At 45.2% G+C, this 17,336-nt stretch overlaps 1 protein-coding gene across 1 annotated transcript in view; it reads right to left on the reverse strand.

Annotated features, from left to right (window-relative positions):
- The window catches only part of LOC139382962 (numb-like protein), a 74,717-nt gene extending 59,015 nt beyond the window's left edge, over positions 1-15,702 (reverse strand). The window contains exon 1 of the mRNA XM_071127240.1: positions 15,413-15,702. The gene's annotated coding sequence lies outside the window, so the exon portion shown is untranslated. The remainder of the gene's footprint in view (positions 1-15,412) is intronic.
- Positions 15,703-17,336: the final 1,634 nt, after the last annotated feature.

Consider the following 17,336-nt stretch of genomic DNA (forward strand, 5'->3'; position numbering starts at 1 on the left):
ACAGCCAATACTAAGCCACAGCCTTTGGTGTGATTGATCAAACATTTGTCTCAACGGGATTGTATAGGCGTGTGTGTGTGTGTGTGTGTGTGTGTGTGTGTGTGTGTGTGTGTGTGTGTGTGTGTGTGTGTGTGTGTGTGTGTGTGTGTGTGTGTGTGTGTGTGTGTGTGTGTGTGTGTGTGTGAGTGCGTGCGTGCGTGTGTGTGTGTGTTTGTGTGACAACGAGAGTGTGCGTAAGTGAGTGTGTGTAGTCAGGCTTGTTAATTTGGGGGGAGAAGGAGAGTAAAAACCCTGGAACAGCTGGGTGGGGTCTGGGGGGACACAATAGAGAGAGAGAAGGGGGGAGGAAGCAAAAAGTGATGCGCAGGCAGGCAGGCCACCAACTCCAAAAGCTTGACGGGTGTCTTTTGTAACAGCAGCTGGTTTTGGAGGGGTCAGACCAGCTGTGTCTCCATTAACCCTCCTTCCCCCTCCCTTCCCGCCCCAACCAAACACAGCCAGCTGTAGGCTGGAGAGAGGGGTGAACATAGATTTGAGGAGAGGGGTTTTCCTCAAACCCACTGCATGTGGTCATCTATCTTTGGTTCTTAACATTGAGCCTCACGCAGACTCCCTTCACAACCCAACTGGTTTACTCCAGGACTGATTTATAGTCAGACTCCCTTCACAACCCACCTGATTTACTCCAGGACTGTTTTATAGTCAGACTCCCTTCACAACCCAACTGGTTTACTCCAGGACTGTTTTATAGTCAGACTCCCTTCACAACCCAACTGGTTGGCCATAAAGATCATCAAGGACATCAACCACCCGAGCCACTGCCTGTTCACCCCGCTATCATCCAGAAGGCGAGGTCAGTACAGGTGCATCAAAGCTGGGACCGAGAGACTGAAAAACAGCTTCTATCTCAAGGCCATCAGACTGTTAAACAGCCACCACTAACACTGAGTGGCTGCTGCCAACACACTGACACTGACTCAACTCCAGCCACTTTAATAATGGGAATTGATGGGAAATGATGTAAATATATCACTAGCCACTTTAAACAATGCTACCTTATATAAATGTTACTTACCCTACATTATTCATCTCATACGCATACGTATATACTGTACTCTATATCATCGACGGTATCCTTATGTAATACATGTATCACTAGCCACTTTATACTATACTATGCCACTTTGTTTACATACTCATCTCATTTGTACATACTGTACCCGATACCATCTACTGTATCTTGCCTATGCTGCTCTGTACCATCACTCATTCATATATCCTTATGTACATATTCTTTATCCCCTTACACTGTGTACAAGACAGTAGTTTTGGAATTGTTAGTTAGATTACTTGTTATTACTGCATTGTCGGAACTAGAAGCACAAGCATTTCGCTACACTCGCATTAACATCTGCTAACCATGTGTATGTGACAAATAAAATTTGATTTGATTTTATTTTATTTGGTTTACTCCAGGACTGTTTTATAGTCAGACTCCCTTCACAACCCAACTGGTTTACTCCAGGACTGTTTTATAGTCAGACTCCCTTCACAACCCAACTGGTTTACTCCAGGACTGATTTATAGTCAGACTCCCTTCACAACCCAACTGGTTTACTCCAGGACTGTTTTATAGTCAGACTCCCTTCACAACCCAACTGGTTAACTCCAGGACTGTTTTATAGTCAGACTCCCTTCACAACCCAACTGGTTTACTCCAGGACTGATTTATAGTCAGACTCCCTTCACAACCCAACTGGTTTACTCCAGGACTGTTTTATAGTCAGACTCCCTTCACAACCCAACTGGTTTACTCCAGGACTGTTTTATAGTCAGACTCCCTTCACAACCCAGCTGGTTTACTCCAGGACTGTTTTATAGTCAGACTCCCTTCACACCCCAACTGGTTTACTCCAGGACTGTTTTATAGTCAGACTCCCTTCACAACCCAACTGGTTTACTCCAGGACTGTTTTATAGTCAGACTCCCTTCACAACCCAACTGGTTTACTCCAGGACTGTTTTATAGTCAGACTCCCTTCACAACCCAACTGGTTTACTCCAGGACTGTTTTATAGTCAGACTCCCTTCACAACCCAACTGGTTTACTCCAGGACTGATTTATAGTCAGACTCCCTTCACAACCCACCTGATTTACTCCAGGACTGATTTATAGTCAGACTCCCTTCACAACCCAACTGGTTTACTCCAGGACTGTTTTATAGTCAGACTCCCTTCACAACCCAACTGGTTTACTCCAGGACTGTTTTATAGTCAGACTCCCTTCACAACCCAACTGGTTTACTCCAGGACTGATTTATAGTCAGACTCCCTTCACAACCCAACTGGTTTACTCCAGGACTGTTTTATAGTCAGACTCCCTTCACAACCCAACTGGTTTACTCCAGGACTGTTTTATAGTCAGACTCCCTTCACAACCCAACTGGTTTACTCCAGGACTGTTTTATAGTCAGACTCCCTTCACAACCCAACTGGTTTACTCCAGGACTGTTTTATAGTCAGACTCCCTTCACAACCCAACTGGTTTACTCCAGGACTGTTTTATAGTCAGACTCCCTTCACAACCCAACTGGTTTACTCCAGGACTGTTTTATAGTCAGACTCCCTTCACAACCCAACTGATTTACTCCAGGACTGATTTATAGTCAGACTCCCTTCACAACCCAACTGGTTTACTCCAGGACTGTTTTATAGTCAGACTCCCTTCACAACCCAACTGGTTTACTCCAGGACTGTTTTATAGTCAGACTCCCTTCACAACCCAACTGGTTTACTCCAGGACTGTTTTATAGTCAGACTCCCTTCACAACCCACCTGGTTTACTCCAGGACTGTTTTATAGTCAGACTCCCTTCACAACCCAACTGGTTTACTCCAGGACTGTTTTATAGTCAGACTCCCTTCACAACCCAACTGGTTTACTCCAGGACTGTTTTATAGTCAGACTCCCTTCACACCCCAACTGGTTTACTCCAGGACTGTTTTATAGTCAGACTCCCTTCACAACCCAACTGGTTTACTCCAGGACTGTTTTATAGTCAGACTCCCTTCACAACCCAACTGGTTTACTCCAGGACTGTTTTATAGTCAGACTCCCTTCACAACCCAACTGGTTTACTCCAGGACTGTTTTATAGTCAGACTCCCTTCACAACCCAACTGGTTTACTCCAGGACTGTTTTATAGTCAGACTCCCTTTAACAACCCAACTGGTTTACTCCAGGACTGTTTTATAGTCAGACTCCCTTCACAACCCAACTGGTTTACTCCAGGACTGTTTTATAGTCAGACTCCCTTCACAACCCAACTGGTTTACTCCAGGACTGTTTTATAGTCAGACTCCCTTCACAACCCAACTGGTTTACTCCAGGACTGTTTTATAGTCAGACTCCCTTCACAACCCAACTGGTTTACTCCAGGACTGTTTTATAGTCAGACTCCCTTCACAACCCAACTGGTTTACTCCAGGACTGTTTTATAGTCAGACTCCCTTCACAACCCAACTGGTTTACTCCAGGACTGTTTTATAGTCATACTCTGTACGAACCCTAATCATTACTGTATCTCACTCCACATCCACTTCAGCTTAAAAACTTGCAGTTATGGAAAGAAAACTAGAGTGTCTATCTGGCTATTCTCCCATGACACTCGTAACAGGGAGTAGAAACACAGAGAGAAAGACAGAGAGAGAGAGAGAGAGAGAGAGAGAGAGAGAGAGAGACAGAGAGACAGAGAGACAGAGAGAGAGAGAGAGAGAGACAGAGAGACAGAGAGAGAGAGAGAGACAGAGAGAGAGAGAGAGAGAGAGAGAGAGAGAGAGAGAGAGAGAGAGAGAGAGAGAGCGAGAGCAAGAGAGAGAGAGAGCGAGAGCGAGAGAGACCTGGGTCCTGACAGTAAATCTCAGTAAGACAAAAATAATTATGTTGCAAAAAAGGTCCAGTTCCCAAGACCATAAATAAAACTTCCATCTAGACACCGTTGCCTTCTATGCCATCAAAAGGAACATGAAATTCGACATACCAATTAAGGATCTGGCAAAAAATACTTGAATCAGTTGTAGAACCCATTGCCCTTCATGGTTGTGAGGTCTGGGGTTCCGCTCACCAACCAAGAATTCACAAAATGGCACAAACACCAAATTGAGACTCTGCATGTAGAATTCTGCAAAAATATCCTCTGTGAATTAGGCCGATACACGCTAATTATCAAAATCCAGAAAAGAGAAGTTCAATTCTACAACCACCTAAAAGGAAGCGATTCCCAAACCTTCCATAACAAAGCCATCACCTACAGAGAGATGAACCTGGAGAAGAGCCCCTTAAGCAAGCTGGTCCTGGGTCTCTGTTCACAAACACAAACAGACCACACAGAGCCCCAGGACAGCAACACAATTAGACCCAACCAAATCATGAGAAAACAAAAAGATAAGTACTTGACACATTGGAAAGATTTTACAAAAAAAGTGAGCAAACTAGAATGCTATTTGGCCCTAAACAGAGAGTACAGTGTTAGAATACCCACATTTAAGGAAATCTTTGACTAGGCACAGACTCAGTGAGCATAGCCTTGCTATTTAGAAAGGCCGCAGAAGGCAGACCTGGCTCTCAAGAGAAGACAGGCTATGTGCACACTGCCCACAAAAGTGCTGCACTTCCTAACCTATATTTATTTTTATTTATTTTCCCTTTTGTACTTTAACTATTTGCACATCATTACAACAGTATATAGACATAACATGACATTTGTAATGTCTTTATTCTTTAGGAACTTTTGTAAGTGTCATGTTTACTGTTCATTTTTTATTGTTCATTTCACTTATGCTTATTATCTATTTCACTTGCTTTTGTAATGTAAACATATGTTTCCCATGCCGATAAAGCCCTTAAATTGAAATTGAATTGAGAGAGAGGAGAGAGAGAGAGGAGAGAGAGAGAGAGAGACCTAATTTCGCTGCCAGAGCATAAGCAGGGACAGTTGTTACGCAAGGCCCTGGCCCAGTCTCTCAGAGGACGAGTACAATGGTGAATGTGTGGTTAGAGGGACTCCCACCTAGCCAATCCCAAACCAACCACCACCGTGTATGCCAACTCTACCCCCCTCTCTATCCATCTACTTCCTCTGAAAAGAATAGAGCTTTCTATAATAAAGTCATTCATAAATACCATCATAGCTAAATTTTGAACAGCCCTATATGCCTCCTACTCCTGTCAATCTAAGCTTGGTCGGCTATCCAAGCAACGGCCCGGAGAGTCTTCCAGGAAAGTCGGTAGTTTACCGCCAGGCATGCGCTCCTCTCTCTCTCTCCTCTTGGATCGGATCGATGATAGGGAGGGAGGCCATGGCCATCTCCTCTCCCCGGGGGCAGCATGGCTGAATATTAGATAGAGACAGATTGCATTAGATAAGGGCCCAGGACCCAGATAGAAGCAGGGCCAGGCAGAGCCGAAGTAGCATGACACCACCATGAAGAGGGAGGAATGGAGGGTGCTCGAACACAACAACACAACCTCAGACACACCTACACAGTACAGACACAACAACACAACCTCAGACACACCTACACAGTACAGACACAACAACACAACCTCAGACACACCTACACAGTACAGAGACAACAACACAACCTCAGACACACCTACACAGTACAGACACAACAACACAACCTCAGACACACCTACACAGTACAGACACGACAACAACACAACCTCAGACACACCTACACAGTACAGAGACAACAACACAACCTCAGACACACCTACACAGTACAGAGACAACAACACAACCTCAGACACACCTACACAGTACAGAGACAACAACACAACCTCAGAGCCACCTACACAGTACAGACACAACATTCGTGTCTGTTTTCCGGCTCCTAGCTGCTCAGGCTTGTTAAATTGAGACTGCCCAGAGAAAGAAACAGAGATGGCGACATACAGTGCGTTCGTACAACTGTCTGTCGATCAGATCACACATTCCTGTACACAATGCACAATGTTTCTGAGAGAGATCCTGTTGAGGAATAGGAAAACAAACCGAAATTGCTTTACATTCCATGTTCCATTTCCACATGATGGAATGGAAGAGAGTGGCTCGAAAGTGCCTCATGGTATGGCAGCGATGGTGTTATTTTATTAGTGAATAACATTATCAGGCCCACACAGCTAAATGAATCACTCAGCGATGGAAATGAAGCCTCCTACAGAGCCAGAGAATCATAGTGTATTACTTTAATTTCACCAGTTCAAGGGGGGGCCTCGGGCGTCACTTTACTACTCATATATTTAGATACGTTTGGAAATGTGAGACTCCCCTCCGTTGAATTGGAATTCCCGAAAAGCAGCAGCTCGTAGTAAAAAAAATGTTTTTAAAGGAAAAATAAAAGATTAGTGACCGTATTCATAAAACATAAAGCTCAGAGTAGGACTGTTGATCTAGGATCAGGTCCCCCCTGCCCATATAGCCTAATCGTATTCCAAACAGATCCTAGATCAGCACTCCTACTCCGTAGCGCTTTATGAATACAGGAACAGGGTGTCTAGCCTGCTAGCTACAGCCTTGGGATCTGAGCTGTTCTGTGAGATTCCTCTGCTCGATGAAAAGTGGGTGTAACTGTCTGTGAGATCACATTGTGACCGAACCATCTTGTTATCTATGTAGCTGCATTATAAATGGGAATCCAGACAGGAGGAGTACACACGATTTGTCTGAGGGAGGAGAACACTCTGCTGCCATGAATCACAAGCAGGGATTTTCCTCCGAATCAGTTGGATTCATCCGCTGAGCTCGAGCTGCTTCAATCTCCTGCCAATACTAACCATATAGGAGTTCAGTAAGGGCAGACACATAGAAACGCGCACACACACACATTTACACAGTGTAGTAGTGGGCTAAAAAAACGACAAGGAGACATATCTCACAACTGCCGGCTACATTCATGCCACCAACACCATGTGTGTTTGTGCGGCTGCTGCTGCTAGGGGATTGGAACTGTGTTTCACTGTCTGTCAAACCCTGTTTCTATGGAAATGGACACAGGCGGTGGATGGAAAGAGGACTGCATGTCAAGCAGCTCCTCCACCCACCATATCTCACACAGAGTCATAGAGACAGAACAGCTAGCTAGCTAACCACACCCAGACGGATGTCCAGTCCAGCGACAGCAGCACAGCCAGACAGAGACATGCACCAGAGACATGGACCAGAGACATGGACCAGGCAGGCCTGAACAGCTTCCTCTGTGACTGTGGAGAGAAGCCTTGTGCGAGGCTGCTGTGAGGATGTCAACAGAGCCCATATGAAAGGACCAGTGTGGTTGTGGAGGGGATTGAGGGTTCAAAGATATGCAGTCGGGGGGAGGGAGGGTGCCGTTTGGGGTCTTCCTCTGGGTTTCTTGGAATGCCAAGTCACGAAGCTGAAGCAATAACAAATTTCCCATGCGGAGCAGCTGTAACTGTAACACACAAGCCCCTCCATGTCAACAACAGCACAGGATCAGAAACATGAACTGACAGACATCCTATTCACTTAGCTACTTAGCCTCAAGTCCAGGCTTCCTGTACGATACTTGGGACTGGGCGTACAGTAACACGAGACTGCTTGGAAGTCATTGTTAGACAGTGTACTACTACTATATGCTACAGGCGGGTGGAAGGAGATCATATGGATATGGAGGGATAGCCATGGGGTCTGGCTTTATGAGCCAGACAATAGCTCCCAACCCCTCCGCAGTGCAATTTGCCTGCAGCCGGGTTCTCATTTGACACCAAAACCTTTCATTACCTGCTCAGTTTCCAATCGGCTCTTCCTGTGGCTCCTTCCTGGAATTTAATACCATCACACTTAAGCCCCTTTGAAGGCTGATGAGAAAGTGAGAAAGAGAGAGTGAAAGAGAGCGAGAGAGACAGACAGACAGACAGACAGACAGACAGACAGACAGACAGAGACAGAGAATGCTAAATCCAAATATGGCATGCTCAGCAGACAGATTGATTTTGCACCAGGAGGTAAACAGAGCGAGAATGATGGATAGACATATGTGATTATGTAGTATGTAGAGAAGGAATGGGATGATTGGGAAATCTCCCTTTGCCCATCTGCACTATGTGTTAGCTGTCTGTCTATGTCTGTCTCTCTGTCTGTCTGTATCTTCCCCCTTCCCACCATCCCAATCCCACCTCTCTACAAAATCTATAATGTCCTCTCCTGCATAGCTCAACTCGTGCTCCTTTCCTTTGTCCCTGTAAGCTTTCATTACTCAGGATGGATGCTGAAGATATCAGCAGATACAATCTAGTGCTCCCCCAGCCTTCTCTCTCCTCTCTTCTTCTTCAATTCCCTCACCATCCCCCCTCCATCTCAGCCTTCTGTATCAGTGCTTCCTCAGCCTATGGGCAGAGCGAGTGCACTGGTCTGGTGTGTGAGCAGAGGTCACTTCTCTGCTGCTGCTGCTACTGTTAATTGATCTCCAGTGATGGATGCAATGCAGCCCTGGAGCCCTGTCTGGCCAGAGCTCTCTCCCTGGCTCTCTCTCTCAGGCGGGAGAGACTGTGGTGTGGACTGGCCTACTGGCTGAAGACCCTGGATGGCCCCAGCGCTCAGCATGCAGACACGACAGACAACGGGAGACCTGTTTGTCTGTGGGCGCAGACTCCCTGTCTAGGGACGACCACACCCCCCCCCCCGTTCGATAACGCTAGAAGCAGAGGCATTAGGTCCATGTGAGTGACAGACAGTCCCAGGACAGGGTAGGCCAGAGTGGGCATTGAGAGACAGACAAGCAGTCATGTTGGCTGTAGTCAATGTCCCGAAAAGGTCACTTTCTCCATTCAAATCCCTGAGGTTCCTCAGGGATACAGCAGGTCCTCAGTTTAAAGTGCATCTATCTGACCATGTAAGCCTGTAGGCCTACATCTTCATACGGTGAATGTAACCAGTTCCCAGGCAATGTGACCAGGTTTCTGTATGATTCTGACTCACACAGCAAGGACCTTCCACTACATCTTGGTTTGAAAGCAGTTCCCACTCCCTCTGTGAAGGACATCATGGTCGGACATCTTGAAAAGGAAACCACCCAGCGGTTTGGGGTCAAGAGTAACATATTCTAGACCCACTATGAGCAAACAACTAGGATCTGGCCTCTTCTGCAGCTGAAGGATTTTTTATTTGACCTTTATTTAACTTGGCAAGTCGGTTAAGAACAAATTCTTGTTTACAATGATGGCCTAGGACCAGTGGGTTAACTGCCTTGTTCAGGAGCAGAACGACAGATTTTTACCTTGTCGGCTCAGGGACTCGATCTAGCAACCTTTCGGGTTACTGGCCCAAAGCTCTAACTACTAGGCTACCTGTCGCCCCTAAGACTGGTGTTGGTTGTGAAATAAGAGACATCTCTCCCTCCTCCCTCCATCCTTCTCTCCCAACCCCCTTCTTTGTCTTTCCCAGTGCAACTCCGGGTAACAGCTGGGTGACTCGGCCACATCTGGGGAGCAGCTGGGGGGTTGCAGACAGGCACACTGGGAGGCAGGGCTGAGAGGGGCAGGGGAGGGCAGAGAGGGGCAGAGTGTACGAGGTGAAATGGGAGCGAGAGCATGCAGAGTATCTCGTGTCGAACCAGATGCTCCAAATTGGCCGTGATACCACCATGGTTATGGTGAGTAATGGCCATAAGAAGAGAAAGGAGCATGTCTCATTTGCACATTTACAACCAGAAGTCATCCAAAGCCAGCAGACTCCCAAACCAAAATATTTTAGCAAGCCTAAAATGGATGGAAACTGGATAAGAGATGTTGTACAGAGTTGATGTGTAGCCAGGGTGCATCTCAGATGTGACTTTGATGCTGTAACCTTTTCTCAGGGTATGAGTCATTGTCTGTGACTTTCTACACAGCTGGAGGGATCACGCGCATCTGTTTTTGGTCTCAATTAGCTGTCTCTTCTAAAGCAGTCTCTTCCATTTCTGCGCTGTCTGGCTTGAAAGGTAGAAAGCATTGGTTCTAAAGCACTGTTTTCAAAGGCAAAATACCCAAAGACAGAGGCATATACTAAACAAACGAGATTTACTTTCAGTCAAGTATCTTCAGATGAGGCAAAGAAGTTTGAAGTGTGCCATCAAAACAACTTCAGAGTAGCTGCTGGTGCCGTCAGATCTGTGGCCTGAACTTTGCTGTTCCAAATGAAAAAAGATTGAAACCTCAATGAAGAATGCTCACGTTTTGAGCTTGATTGCTAAGGTTATGGCTAGAGTTGTTTTCTCGGTAATATCAAATGAGGAACTGTGATAATGTCCTCTGCTCCTCCCAGTTGAGGGAGGACATGACAGAGCAGGGGTCAAGCTTCAGTTCCGTCTCAGATGTGATTAGAGCGACAGGCCCTGGTGGAGATTTTCATCTGAAATGTTTTAACCACCAACCGTGTTCCAAAATTAGACGCTTGACAGAGCAGAGACGTGCTCTGAGACACAGACATACACCCCCACACACACAAACTCTGCCAGGGACCTACTGCTTCTGTTTACCCCAGAAAAAGTCCTTCCCTGCTGGCTGCTACCGTCCTGTCCTCTCTGTTTAGAGTTGCTTGCCTGGATGAGTCAGGATAATTCAACCTGTGAAGCCATCCAATCCAACCCCCACCCCCGTCGAAAACCCTGCAAAAGCACCCAGCCTCACCAACCCTCTGTCTCCCTTCTCTCCACTCTTGACTTAGCGAGATGAATAGCGTGCTCTGTGCTTGGCAGATTGTGCTTCAAAAAGTCCCGGTAGGCTCCACTTCTCTCCTGTCAGAAGACACAGAGCTCTACCTCAAACTAAGCCCACCATGCAGCACAGAGTCAGACCTGTTCAACCGTGAACCTGTGTATCACACAAGATCACGACCCCAATCATCTCTTGGTGATTGCATTTGTTTGTCACACCGATGGAATGGCATTCATACAAACACTGACCACATCCAACTTGGCCCTGCTAAGAAACAGCAATACACTTTCTTGTTATCTGCAGCCAAAATGCCACTGAAGCAGAGGAATCACTGATTACCAAGGGGAAATCGGCAGATGCAAACACACATGCATGATTGCTCTCACGCACCATTCCCTTCGCTCATACACACACAAACACATTCGCCTGTTGGAAATACACAGCCATTGAGTGCTCTAATGAAAATGACAATAGGCTGAATGCAATTAACTAGGTAGAAACCCAATCACTCAACTTAGCATATACAGTGGCTTGCGAAAGTATTCACCCCCCTTGGCATTTTTCCTATTTTGTTGCCTTACAACCTGGAATGGGGGTTTGTATCATTTGATTTACACGAGATGCCTACCACTTTGAAGATGCAAAATATGTTTTATTGTGAAACAAACAAGAAATAAGAAAAAAACAGAAAACTTGAGCGCCCCCCCCCCCCCCCCCCAAGGTCAATACTTTGTAGAGACACATTTTGCAGCAATTACAGCTGCAAGTCTCTTGGGGCATGTCTCTATAAGCTTGGCACATCTAGCCACTGGGATTTTTGCCCATTTTTTAAGGCAAAACTGTTCCAGCTCCTTCAAGTTGGATGGGTTCCGCTGGTGTACAGCAATCTTAAAGTCATACCACAGATTCTCAATTGGATTGAGGTCTGGGCTTTGACTAGGCCATGCCAAGACATTTAAATGTTTCCCCTTAAACCACTCGAGTATTGCTTTAGCAGTATGCTTAGGGTCATTGTCCTGCTGGAAGGTGAACCTCCGTCCCAGTCTCAAATCTCTGGAAGTCTGAAACAGGTTTCAAGAATTTCCCTGTATTTAGCGCCATCCATCATTCCTTCAATTCTGACCAGTTTCCCAGTCCCTGCCGATGAAAAACATCCCCACAGTATGATGCTGCCACCACCATGCTTCACTGTGGAGATTGTGTTCTCGGGCTGATAAGAGGTGTTGGGTTTGCGCCAGACATAGCGTTTTCCTTGATGGCCAAAAAGCTCAATTTTAGTCTCATCTGACCAGAGTACCTTCTTCCATATGTTTGGGGAGTCTCCCACATGGCGAACACCAAACGTGTTTGCTTATTTTTTTCTGGCCACTCTTTCGTAAAGCCGAGCTCTGTGGAGTGTACAGCTTAAAGTGGTCCTATGGACAGATACTCCAATCTCCGCTGTGGAGCTTTACAGCTCCTTCAAGGTTATTTTTGGTCTCTTTGTTTCCTCTCTGATTAATGCCCTCCTTGCCTGGTCCATGAGTATTGGTGGGCGGGCCTCTCTTGGCAGGTTTGTTGTGGTGCCATATTCTTTCCATTTTTTAATAATGGATTTAATGGAGCTCCGTGGGATATTCAAAGTTTCTGAAAAAATTTTATAACTCAACCATGAACTGTACTTCTCCACAACTTTGTCCCTGACCTGTTTGGAGAGCTCCTTGGTCTTCATGGTGCCGCGTGCTTGGTGGTGCCCCTTGTTTAGTGGTGTTGCAGACTCTGGGGCCTTTCAGAACAGGTGTGTATATATATACTGAGATCATGTGACAGACCATGTGACACTTAGATTGCACACAGGTGGACTTTATTTAACTAATTATGTGACTTCTGAAGGTAATTGGTTGCACCAGATCTTGTTTAGGGGCTTTTCTGTTTTTTATTTTTTTGAATTTCTTGAAATAAGTTATTTTTTTGACTTCACCAATGTGGACTATTTTGTGTATGCCCATCACATGAAGTCCAAATAAAAATCAATTTAAATTACAGGTTGAAATGCAACAAAATAGGAAAAACGCCAAGGGGGATGAATACTTTTGCAAGGCCCTGTAGGCACAGAGAAGATCAGAAAGTTCTAATGTATGAATGTCTGTGTGCAAAAATGCAGCTGACAGAAATACAAATTGAGGAAGACAAGAGAATCCTCTGGCTCAAAGCTATGCACACGTTGATGTAATCATTTCCAATGACCTGAGGATTTTCTGTTGGGCTGAGAGAGAACAGGCGATAAATAGCTTTTTTGTCCCTGTTGGCTAATTCCCATCTCTCTCTCTCTCACTCTCTGCCTCTCTCTCCCTCTCTCTTCTGTGATTAATTCAGCCACCCAAAATAGACTGCTATAATTAATGCTATGTTACTAGTGGAACGTAGTCCCTTTCACACAGACTCAGAGTACAAACATGATAATTGTCAAGAGGCTGACAAGAACAGCACATCCCAAAGTCACTTCCTTTAGTAACCTATATATCACTGGGCTGGACAAAAAAGGCACCTCCCGTGTTCTCGACTGGAAGTTACAATGCCAAAACCCTAAACAGTATATTCAAACAATGCCGGTCAGAGTGGGGTGGAAGTTCAGCCCGTTGTTTACCAGTCACACCCTGATTATCACAAAGGGAGCAACGCCCTCCGCTGCCGGCTGCCGCTCAACTCGCCGCTGATTGGATGACCTTTAACCCCCTCCCATTGTGGGCCCAGCTGGTCTGTCCCTCCGTGTGTCCGTCTGGCTAACAAAAGGGTGCCAACTTTAAACGCTGCAATCTAAAAGGAAGGGGAAACGATTTGGGGAGATGAGGGGTTGCAAGGCAAACAGTTGCTCATTCAACTGTACATGCTCCTAACCCAAATCCTTAGTGGGCTGCATTAAAATGGGCCAATACCAGCCAAGACAATAGGCCTAAGTTTAAAGTCATTGCACTACAGTGCGGCACCCAGGTCAGACCCAGCCCTGCCCTGGAGAGTCCTGCCCATGCAGCTTCCTAGCTATCCAGGCAGGTGAGCCACACTGTCCCCATTGTTAATGCTCGGCATGTGACACCAAGGAGGGGAAACCATAACACTCAGAGGCCAACAGACTGACAGACACCCACTGAATAACATGACCCGCTGTGCTCAAGAATGTAAGGTATGCAATCAAGACACATGTAAAGAATGTTATAATGCACTGTTGTTTATCGATACATGATATGCATACCTATATGTCAGCTCAAGCATTTAAGCAGCTTTTTTATTTGAAATGATAAATACACATGGTACTCAACAGATCATTCCTGGTGTTGCTTTGCACATAAGATGATGGGGGTATTTCACGCGTGGGTGGCTTGATGTAAAACTTGTCTTGAGTTGTCAACACTTTGGCCTTAAGAAGTCCTTGGGAAGATCCCAATTGCACACTCCTCGAGAGGGGAGGAAATCTGGCTTTCTCATCCAATGGGTTTTGAGAAGGAGCCGAGGAGAGAGGACACGAGGTCTATGCAATTGAGATCTACCCCTGCTCTCGGTCTCAGGGCGGAGTCACAGATCAATACAGCACATAAGCACCATCTGTCAATGTATTACATTCTGCTGAGTCACATAATTGTTGCCTTATGGTGACAACAAGGCCCCAATGGCAGGGCCTATAAGTATGGCCATGATGGGATGACAAGAAACTTGCATCCCATATGATGCTTCCTCATCATCAACCCCAGCCTCAATCATCATTGGTTTCTAACAAGAGGATGAGTGTATCGTGTGGGGGACATCTGGGGTCAATGTCTGGATGCTGGTCTGGACACATATCTCAGCCATCCTACCAGCGTATCAGAACCCGCAAGTCATTGTGTCATAGTATTACCATAGTGCTAGGCTTACACACCAGTGAAGCCAGTCATATATTCTGCATAATGTGAGTGTCGATCCCTCCATACCGGCCCTGGCTTGTCGTTCTCCACCCATTCCCACACGGCCGGAAGGAAGGTCCACAAAACTGATGTTCTTTATAGCCTTCCATTACAATAAGATACAGCAGCAAAACCACACTTCCTTTCAGCCGCACCTATACTGTTCCAGTTGACTGTTCCCTTCGCCATATCAGAGGATGCGGACAGGTAGCCTACATGAGAGTATAAGGTGTTTCATTGCAGGCATGCGTCGTATAAAGATGCAGGGCGCGTTTTTGAAATGTATTACTGTAGAGATGAATAGGCAAAAACTACAGCCGCACAGAACACGATAGAAGGTGGGCATATGGCTCTATTACACCGGACACAGATATTTCATAATTTACCTTTCAATAAAACCCAGATCATGTTTCCACACAACAAGCAGAATACAATGGTATATACATCTGACTCAGAACGTAATGATTCGGCAGTGCAGAGCGGCTTGTAAGGGTGGTCTTGACTGAACCATATGCTACTGCAGACACTGCAAATCATTTAACATATTACATGCATATAAATAGCCTATTTCAAAACTAATGGCTGCAGTTAATTTTCAATAGATCTAAATAGTTTCGCATCTTGTTCCTACTAATTGATCCCATTTCTTGGATTTGAAAACGAAGAAGAGTTCCAAGCCATGCACGCGCGGAGATGAATTCATTATTAACCATTCAAAATCAACAAAACATCAAGTCACCATAAATAACGGTATGGGGTATAGGGAATATAGAGTGAACTCACCAATGAGAAGAGTGAATAATTGTGTGAGTCCGTGCCGCCTTTTGTGTAATCCAATCCCAACGAAATATGGAAGAACATGTAATTTCAGAATGTCTTCATGAACATTGGATGGAGCGATGATTCGATGCGGGCAAGTGGTCTTCTTGATGTAAATACTTGTACGAGTCAATCCGCTTATTATACAATAAAACAAAAAAACAAGACGAGCAGTAAATAACGATTTCGATAAATGTTTTGTAATATTTATGCTTTAGTTGACTGTGCAGTTACTGTCGCACAGATTGGGTTCCTCTCCCAACTCCACTCGCTGGCCCTGCCTTCTGAGCGAGCCTATTGGCACAGACGCCCGGACATGCAAATTTCCTCTACCCTTTAAAGTTTTACAAAAACACAACGGACCCATGTTTCAGACACTCTACAGCGCCACCGTGTGTTTAAAAAAAATATATATATATATTTCTTAACCTTTATTTAACTAGGAAAGTCAGTTAAGAACTTAAGAACAAATTCTTATTTACAATGACGGCCTACACCGGCCAAACCCGGACGACGGTGGGCCAAATGTGCGCTGCCCTATAGGACTCCCAATCACGGCCGGTTGTGATCCAGCCTGGATTCGAACCAGGGTCCTGTAGTGACGCCTCTAGCACTAAGATGCATTGCCTAAGACCGCTGCACCACTCGGGTGTCCATAATAATTTTAAAAAAGTGGCTACACTATTGCACACTTAATTAACAGCTCTTTTCTTTCAAGTTGGATTGTAGTAAACCTAAATTGGTATTTAAGACTAAAATAAACGGGCTTTAAATGGACAAATGTGTTCTTGTCAGGCAGAAGATGCCATGATGTCCTGCCTTCAAGATTGTGGATGAGAATCTACTGAATGATTGATGTGTGGGCTAAAAAGCTTCAGAGATCAATTCTGACTGTGAAGATCCTAAAAAGTCTCCAGATTTAACTTCCATAAGAAATAGATTTCCTCAAATGACTTTGTGGTTTCAGTAGACATCAGCTTTTAGCAAGAAACAGTGGAATGTGCAGCCTAATAAAATGTCAATTTTCATGCCGATATAAACTAAAACCATCTGGTCATTATCAGCACTGTTGCAATCCAACTTTCCATTACGCTATACTACAGCATCACTGAGCCTTTCCTTTCCCAGTTTATGTGCTAGTCATTACATCTTAGTTGATAAATGTCTTGAGAAGTGGCAATTAATACTAACACTCATACTCGTTTGACCCTACATGCGTACTTATGTAACTTAAAGCTTGTGCCTACAGGACTTCAGCGCAGCACGCTTCTCATAAAGCATAGTTAAGGTTTTCAAAACAAATACACTGACCTCTTGTCTTTTACTGTGATTGGGTTGAATAGAGTTAGACTGTGATCGAACATTATTGATAGCTTCAGGGTCTGACAGTAAGTCTACTTAGTCAATATTCTACTTTGACAATCAGAGGTATGTCTGGTGCAAGTACAAGGTAGATGGGCCAGAGATGAATAAACACAGTGGATGACTGTGCATTAGATTATTGTGGAGGAAATAGCATTAGAATGGTAGGATCTATTATCATAATGTTGTGTATGTCGACCCTGGAAGGTCTACTCTATTTCAGTCCAGAGACATGAACAGTGAATGACTCATAGGGAGTGAAGAAGGGAGTCCAACAGCCAGGGCTGACAGCAGCAGCCCAACCTTCATCTCTGTGTGCGCCTTGCAGTGCTTCTCCTTGTGAACATCAGAGTTTAGCAGCACATACAGCAACGCAAGAGCCAGTTAGTCAATGTCCACTTCCCTGCCCAAACTCTTAATCATCAGAGTGAAGATGTCTAAAAGGTTTTTCATGTTACCTACTGACCTGGTGAATTACCTCATTACTAGCAGGCACCTGCTAGCACAGGGGTATATTCATTAGTGC

Source organism: Oncorhynchus clarkii, chromosome 24, assembly GCF_045791955.1.
Source record: "Oncorhynchus clarkii lewisi isolate Uvic-CL-2024 chromosome 24, UVic_Ocla_1.0, whole genome shotgun sequence".
Lineage (NCBI taxonomy): Eukaryota > Metazoa > Chordata > Actinopteri > Salmoniformes > Salmonidae > Oncorhynchus > Oncorhynchus clarkii.